The 8,682-nt window shown below is 36.6% G+C and overlaps 1 protein-coding gene across 3 annotated transcripts in view; it reads left to right on the top strand.

Annotated features, from left to right (window-relative positions):
* Nucleotides 1-4,264: 4,264 nt before the first annotated feature.
* The window catches only part of LOC123537022 (peptide chain release factor 1-like, mitochondrial), a 41,370-nt gene continuing 36,952 nt past the window's right edge, over nucleotides 4,265-8,682 (top strand). Inside the window, exon 1 of one of the 3 annotated variants that reach the window (XM_053528580.1) lies at nucleotides 4,265-4,443. The gene's annotated coding sequence lies outside the window, so the exon portion shown is untranslated. The remainder of the gene's footprint in view (nucleotides 4,444-8,682) is intronic. The other 2 variants (XM_053528581.1, XM_053528582.1) reach the window with 2 other exon arrangements.

Raw genomic sequence — 8,682 nt, 5'->3', positions numbered from 1 at the left:
CAGAAAATGTTCAATACACGGATCGGAGACAATATGCGTAATACATTTTTGCAATATTTCTCTGGCAGAGGTCCGTATATATTCAGCATTTAAGAACGAGAATTACAAGTGCAGTACGAAATTCACGTGCATATTCTAAGCTACGTCTGTATAAATACATCAAAGTAGCTAACTTTAATCAAGGCGTGTAGTAATTAATTACTCAAGTATTAAACTTCTAATCCATCAATGGTGTCAAAATGTATGGCACCGTCACACAACTTGCTCCGGCCTGAATCAGTTTTTGCATATTCTGTTTTGAAATATTTCAAAAAGTTGATTATTTATTTCTATTTTAGTATAATTTCTATGTTTACATTTCCATTTGGTAGTTAAGATGAGAAAAGAAAACATGACGTGAGATAAGATGTGGTGAGATGAGATTGTCAATATAGCAAACAAGTACGTATAACAAACGCTCATGTTTCACACCAAGATTTTAACTATAAATCTAGATTATTTCATAATTTTATAAGTCATCTATAACTTCATAATTTAGTAAATCAACTTTTCGTTTTTGTCGTGTTGAGCGACCTGTGAAGTTTCCACTTTTCTGTATTATATGTAGCGTGGAAGTAGACATGTGTAGGTCCTGGTCCATATTGGAGTATGTCATTGAGATGTCACATAATCAAGAGGTGCCTAAACATCCTAATGACGGCGAGGACGAAGCAGCTTCTTCTACAAATCGAGATACATATTGTTTGACTTATTCATTTATCCAATTCACCTAGATTAACCAATATATTCACAAGCATATTAAATATGCTAGCCAGCTACTTTGCACCCATTGCAAAGAACAATGCACTATAACTTTTATTGTGCACAATAACAAAAAAAAGTGATAGTATATAGACCAAATGCAAAATGCAAAGCACCATGTCATCAAGGACTTGGTGACACACGTCGAACCCAACATTGTTGTGGAGTACTGGTTAAGATTTCAGGAAAAGATGTCCAGAATTATCACATGAGGAGGCGAGGGGTGTTGCACTTTCCATTACCTCTCCTAAACAGACTCAGCCACACCGAGTCTGCTATTATTTTGCTTAATTGCATTCTATACTTCAAAATGACGTTCTTACATATTTTATTAACTATCACAACAGAAATCTTTAAGTGTTGTATGGCGGCTGTAAAACGTCTCTGCATACTTGGATTCAGTGTTGTAATATTTTCTGGTTCTTTGGGAGACCATTCAATACATTTGTAATAGATTTCCGCTTAAGCTAGTGCGTGGGGACGTTGGGGTGTTGCACTTTCCATTATACCACACATGAACAGACTCAGTCAAACCGAGTCTGCTATTATTTTGTTTATTGTATGCGCCTAAAGGATCTTCTTACAGATTTTATTATCACAACGTAAAAATGTGAAATACTTTAACATCACTGGCTTCTTTTTGTCTCTTTTACTTATAATAGGACAAAGAATATCAAACAAAGTTTGTCTGATGACAATGTTTAAGTGATCTGTTCATTATTTTTAATTTTCATTTTAAAACAACACATATTTAAATAGGCAAGAAAGGATCGACCAAATTAACCTAATGAAACATATTTTAATTCTAAATCAAATAAAATAACATATTTCAAATCATGACATTTCTTTGTGTTTTAGAATATAAACAAGAGTTGTCTTATGACAAGGCGCTCAACTATTTGAAACTCTTCAATTGAGGAAAAAAGGGGGCATAATTTTGCTAAAATATAAGTCAGAGTTATGAAACTTGCCTTGTGAGACAGGCAATCAGGCAGACAGGCAGGTGAACCAACTCGTGACGTAATTATCACTTTCATTTTTTTTTCAGTATGATATATCAGCAATAAAGCCTTTAAATAAATCTACACCTTGCACAGTCATCCTCTATCTGTAGTCAGTCAAGCCACCTATTTAGGCGTGGACGTATCACCAAATTTATCTTGGTCTCCTCATGTAAATAAAAAAATTAAAAAACCTAGTCACAGCTTAGGTTTCTTGAAACGGAACATTCATTCTTCCAAAAGTTCTACCAAGGCAGCTGCTTATAGCACTATTGTAAGACCAACTTAAGAATACTGTTCTAGTGTATAGGTTCCTTATCATCAAAAGGATATAAATAAATTAGAAAACATTCAAAGACAAACAAACAATTATCTTTGAAAATACGAAGGCTGAGGGCAATGGCTCTGGAAGTTTTTAAAATTGTAAACAAACATGGTCCGGCCTATTTGCATGACTGAGTTAAAATCAAAGAAAATTCTTATTCTTTTAGGTACACTAATACAGCAATGTTGCCTCAGGTAAGAACTAAAAGTTACGGCAGTAGCTCTCTTCGTTCCAGTGCACAAAAGTTATGAAATTCGCTTCCTCAGCATTTCAGGAAGGAGACGAACTTCCATCACTTCAAGAGTATGATTATTGCCTGGAACGGTGAGAGATGCTCCTGTTCGTTTTGCTTATAGTTGCAATTCATCGTTTTGTTTAGCCTCTCTGTGTGCTTTTTCAGTTTAGCCTGCATGTTTTTGTGTGTGTGTGTGTGTGTGTGTGTTTTTTTTTTTTTTTTTTTTTTTTTTTTTTTTTTTTTGCTTTAGCTTCCTTTGTTTTATTCCCAGCTTTGGTTTGATTTAGCCTGACCATGTATGTGCTTTTATTTATGTACTAGCTAGCAATCTGTAGTTTTAATTTTACCAGTATTGTAATGGAGGAATTCTTATTGAACCCCTAAGTGAGTAGTGCTAATCAGTTTACCTCAAATCTGATTTGAGGTATTAGTTGATTTTTTTAAAAAAAATCTTAAATATACACAGTTTGTGTCTTTTTCCCTTTGCAGGTTTTATGTTTTTATTTCTTCTTAGAGAAGTATTTACGCTTTGGTCAAGATTAGCGCTACTCTCACAGGTCTTAACATGTATTTATATACTTAATTCATATGCCTGCTTTTATGACTAATATATATGTATAATTCATAATTTATGATGATCTGTAACTTGTTTTTGTTATATATGTCGGTAAATAGCTATACATAGCTAATGTTTTTCCTGTTTATATATATGCACCGACTTTAAATAAAATTTGTATTGTATTGTATTGTATTGTATTGTATTGTATTGTATAGCAAGGCCCGGGCACAGTCTCAAATCATGAAAGGCTTAAATTGGAATACTCTGCAATCTAGAAGACAATACAGCAGACTAGTTTTATTTCATAAAATGGTTTATCATCATGTAGATGTTGACCTTTAATAATATGTTACGCCTTACTTAAGACAGTCCAGACACTGCAATCATCTGGCATTTCTGACACCATCTGCTACAGCTGATTTTTATAAAAAAAAATCATTCTTCCCTAGACCAGTTGTTCAGTAAGAACACATTACCATCACATGTAGTCAGTGTTGAAACGATCTTCGGATTCAAATCAGCACTGGTTACATTGATGTTTCACAATAACTCCAGTACAAATCTTTTTTGCATTTATCCTGTTTTTAGCGCTACTAACGTCTTCCTTTCTGCACAGCAGTTTATTTGTATATCAATTTTGCAGTTAAGGGAATTAAGGTGTTAAGGTTTTTGCACTTTTTTATCTGTAAGGAAACACTAGGTAGATTAAGTAGCTTAGGAACCTGACCGTCTGTTACTTTCCCTACCCCCACTCTCCCTCGCACCCCCCCACGCCGCACCACCACCATGCATGGCCATAAGGCCTAAAAATCCTTTGTTTCCGGTAACATGCTCAACAATATTAGGGTAGGTAGGTTGGATTTTTTTGTTTGTTTATAAAGTGATGAGACTTTTTGGAAATTATTTTTGTGTCAAAAAAAAATAAAAAAGAAAAAATACAAATAAGGGTGTTATGCCTTTAAAGCATAAAAAGTGCAGTTTTGCAAGTTCTTTGTTAAAAAGTTGAAAAAAATATTCTCCAAGGCTATAAAAACATTTAGGGTCGGGCCAAAAATTTAGGGTAGGTCAGGATACCGGAAACAAACAATTTTATTTACGCCTTCGGTAGTGATCAGTATTGAACGTTTGCCATTACTATACATGAATGAATGATGAATGATCGGTCTGTGGACGGACCGTGGGGGGAGGTAACAAGAATCACAGGCAGGCAGGCATGCAGGCAGGCAAAAAAACGAGAACAAAAAAAATCCCAAAAAAACAAAACAAAACAAAACAAAAACAAAAAACAACAAAAAAACACTGTACGGTGTGGTACGATATAATACGGCAAAGAATCTAATCTGAAAAAATTTAGTAGTGTTTCACCTAAAATGGCTGCGCCCATAATGTGAAATATTGCGTTGTTTAATACGGTAGTATAGATCTATAAAGCTTCGTCTGATTTTGTAATAGATGTCTGTTACAACTAGCAATATTCAACGATGGTAACCTCTACATAATTTGATTCAAATTCCCCTTGCAGGTATTCAATAAAAAAAGTGTAGGTTTTCACGAGTGTGGCTAAAAACCGTCCATCATCCGTGCTATATTCCTAAGATAAGATAAGTTTTATTTCAAGTAGGCAAGACAGAAAAAAAAGTACAACATCAGTGGCAAGAGCTTTCGAATCGACTATATAAAGCAAAGATAAACAAATAAGATATATAGTAAGACAGTCCGACTAATTGTACGTGAGTCATGATATTCTGAGAATTTTTGCACAGGTCAATATCTCTCTCCTCCACATACAACATAGGAAATGGCTAGGGGTCCGGTAATAAAGTTAATAAACTCAAGAAGTGAAACAAATTCAACAAATCATGACATGAGCACAATACAAGTCTGAGATGCTAGAAAAATAAGTTTATTAATTTAATTCATCAGTCCTGAAAAAGAAAAATTAAAACAATAAAAGCTTCTGACCACGGCGTACAAATTGCTATTAATTATCTGTCAAATTTGTATCGTATTTCTCCCGGGATTAAAAAATTATAACTACCGTAATAATTCTATTTATAGCCCATGCTCTAATAAACGCCCAGTCCCGACTTTTCGGTAAAAAAAACGGACCTTTTTTAGGAAAAAATCAAAAATACGATGTTATCTAATAAGCGCCCATCCTATAAATCCAATAAAAATAATCCTACCTTTAAATAGTTAAACAGCGAGCTTTCTTATTTCCCTTCTGATGTAAGATCGCACTTCACTTTTCTTGTCTTTAATTCCGTATATTTTAAATGTACACGGTATTTCAATGCCCCCTCCTTGCACAAATGTTCCTCTGGATGAAGACCGTGGTTCCCCGAGCACTTCAGCTGTTATTTCAGTAATAAGTCCGTCTCGGAAAAGTTTTGTCAAAGGCTGGCACAGTCCCTCTGGTACATGTCCGACAGTAGATTCGCCGTACTTCACAACAATAGCACTATCACTGTGTTCGTTTTCAGGTTCTAATATGCATGTCAGTATAGTTCCGACAGGATGATTATTTTTATAAACGTGATAACCTTTTATGGCTGCTTTAACTGAAACTAACACACATGCCGCCATATCATATATACATGTAATGTGTACTGACCCAGGTAAACATGTGCTGAAGCAAAGGCGCGCGCGTTTCGTAATTACGTTACGTCACTAGTCTGGCATTTCAAAACAGGGGTCCCGCAAGGGAAATTTGATCAATATTGGATTCAAGGCGTTTGATCTAAAACAATAGGTTGTTGTTAAAATTCATATCTGGCCTCTTAGAAATTATAGAAACTGCCCAGTTCCTATTTCTTAACACATTTCACTTTTGAAAAGCCATGGGGAAACACGCGTCGTATTCAATTAAGTTCAAAATTAATGTTGCCAAATATGCTAAAGAACACAATATTTCTGTCGCAAGTAGAAAATTTGAAGTTGATCGAAAACGGGTCAGAGAATGGACTAAGCAGTTTGATGATGGCAAATTTGGCGAATGTTCTTCGTCACTAAAACGCCTGCCCGGGGCTGGACGGAAAGTAAAAAATGAACAAGTGGACAGGGACATTTTTGAATGGTTTAGCGAGCGCAGGTCTTGTGGCATAAGGATAACAGGAAAACAGTTGCTGATTGAAGCCCAACGTCGCTATATTTCTAGTGGGGTTCTAACATTCAAGGGCAGTCGTGGGTGGCTGCAGAAGTGGATGAAGCGCCATTCTGTTTCGATGCGTGAAAAGACAAGTGTTGCCCAAAAGATGCCAGAACATGTTGAAGCAAAAATCACGTCATTTCATAAGTTTGTAATTAGAATGAGAAAACTGCGTGACTATGCCCTGTCAAGTATTGGCAATATGGACGAAACAGCAGTTTACTTCGATATGCCTGGGAATTCAACTCTACACCACAAGGGTGAGAAATCCGTCATCATACGTACCACAGGGCATGAAAAAGAGAAAATAACAGTTGTGCTGGCAGCTATGGCCGATGGACGTAAACTACCACCACTTGTGATTCTCAAAGGGAAAAGGGACCCACCTGCAGCCGACATACCCCCTGGTGTACTGGTGAAGATGTCCGACAATGGCTGGGTTAATGAACCCATAATAAAATGGTGGGTTAAGCACGTATGGAGGCGAGAAGACTCAAGAAAAATGCTGGTTTGGGACGCTTTCCGAGCCCACAGGACCGACGATGTAAAGTCCCTTGTGTCGCGTCGTGGGGAGTTTGGTGTAAATACCGACATGGTCGTAATTCCAGGTGGTTGTACTGGAATCTTACAACCCGCAGATGTGAGCTGGAATAAACCTTTCAAGGCCTTTATTCAAGAAAAATGGGATGTATGGATGGTTAATGGTGACCATACTTTCACGAAAGGTGGCAAAATGAGGAAGCCAACAACCAGAGTTTTGCTTGGATGGGTTAAGGAGTCCTGGGACAGATTGTCAGAAGCCTTGATCGTCAAGAGCTTTAAGAAGGTGGGCATTTCTAATGCGTTAGATGGCACCGAGGACGACCACCTGTGGAACTCAGACGAGGGCAGCGACAGCGATGAAGAACTGGAGTTTCCAGGTTTGTGAGCTTATAAATTTTCCATAGCTTGATTTAATAAATAATTAATATAAATGGGGCTGTATTCAGGCATACGTACTGACGTGCGAACACTATTCTCAAAAAAGGTCAAAAAAAAAAAAATGCAATAAAATCTTGAAGGTGAGCGTGGCTTGCACGTGCGTATAAATATACGCGCCCGATGTACGCCCCTGACGGTACTGGCTGAATCAAATTGGCATGTTTTATAGAACAAATCCCCATTTGTTTTTTCACAAAATACCTCCCCTGTGAAGTATCTCGGAACAGAAATGACACTCCGAATTTATTGCGCCGAGAGAATTTACTTCCTGGTCCTTACGAGGTTAGAAGGTCAGCCGAGAGATATTACCGCTAATTCTATCTAAATAGTTATTTCACACAGCTCATCGAATCAGCTTTAGATGTTTTGGTTATATTGCAGCTATGATACCTTTCGGAGAAAATGTTAACAACTTTAATAGTATTTATTCTTTTTTTTCCTCAGGTTTTGAACAGGATGATGTCGACATGGCAGCAGCTGCATACGATAATGTTCGCTATGACAGCAACGAAGATGATGTTGACACCGATGACAGCAACATGACAGATGAAGAGAATTGACTTTATTTGCTTGAAACTGACACGAACAAAAATACTTAATACTATATTCATGACAGAATAAATGTATAAATTTGACCGCTTATAGTATCGATCTAGTACGGCATCCGTGGTACGGCCGTTATCGATTTTTTTTTTGTGCAACCATCACACCATTACTTTCTTATAGTCACCGACACCGGTATGTTCAAAAATAAACATTACATCAAAATTTTGAATGATTGCTGGTGATTTGTCTCTAATATTCGCCCATCCCTAACTTTTGAACAGACCATGTTTCTAATAAACGCCCGGGCTATAAATAGAATTATTACGGTACTTCAATTTCCAGTGACTTACCATGTATGTAAAAACAACAAGAAAACAAATACTTGAAAAAAATTCCCGTTTTACAGATAAAATATAGTCTCCTAGCTCTTTGTTATACTGTTCTCAGTATTCATATTGATTACCGGACCTCTAGCCTGCCCTGCACGGGTTGTCTAGAGGTCCGGTTACCAGACCCCTAGCCACTTCCTACAACATACATGTAGGAAGGACCTTTTCTTTGGTGAACCTTCTGCAGCAGTGTTCGAAATAGTCGCCTGCCCGATTGCCCTGGCAAGTAAAAAACTATGACTGGCAAGTAAGACTGACTGTTGAGTTGCCCGACGGGCAAGCTGCAAAAATCAGTCTTCAACTTAGTACACAATTGATATCTATAACATATTTTGATGAATACCCTGAAATAAACACCACCACATGGCAGATGAACTTCAAAGGGACAGTGTCGGCAAATTTTCCTTTATTGATTTTCGGTATTTCTCTTTGATGTGGGATGAAAGTTAACTGGTTGAACATTGCCAGGTGACTGATGTAATTTGACATAATTCTACATCAAGAGTATATAAAGTACTTAAGATTTTTTGTGGATTTTCATTATGTAGAGGAAGAACAGTAAGTTTGTTGATTTTAATAAAATGCTGTCAGACTGTTGCTATACCTATAATAAAACTATAAAATATTTTTTGTTAAATATAATGTTTTCTTATCATTCTAGTGGTCCTTTTCTCTAAATTATATTACTTAACACCTT

Source organism: Mercenaria mercenaria, chromosome 17, assembly GCF_021730395.1.
Source record: "Mercenaria mercenaria strain notata chromosome 17, MADL_Memer_1, whole genome shotgun sequence".
NCBI lineage: Eukaryota > Metazoa > Mollusca > Bivalvia > Venerida > Veneridae > Mercenaria > Mercenaria mercenaria.
This window is presented reverse-complemented; position numbering and strand designations above follow the sequence as displayed.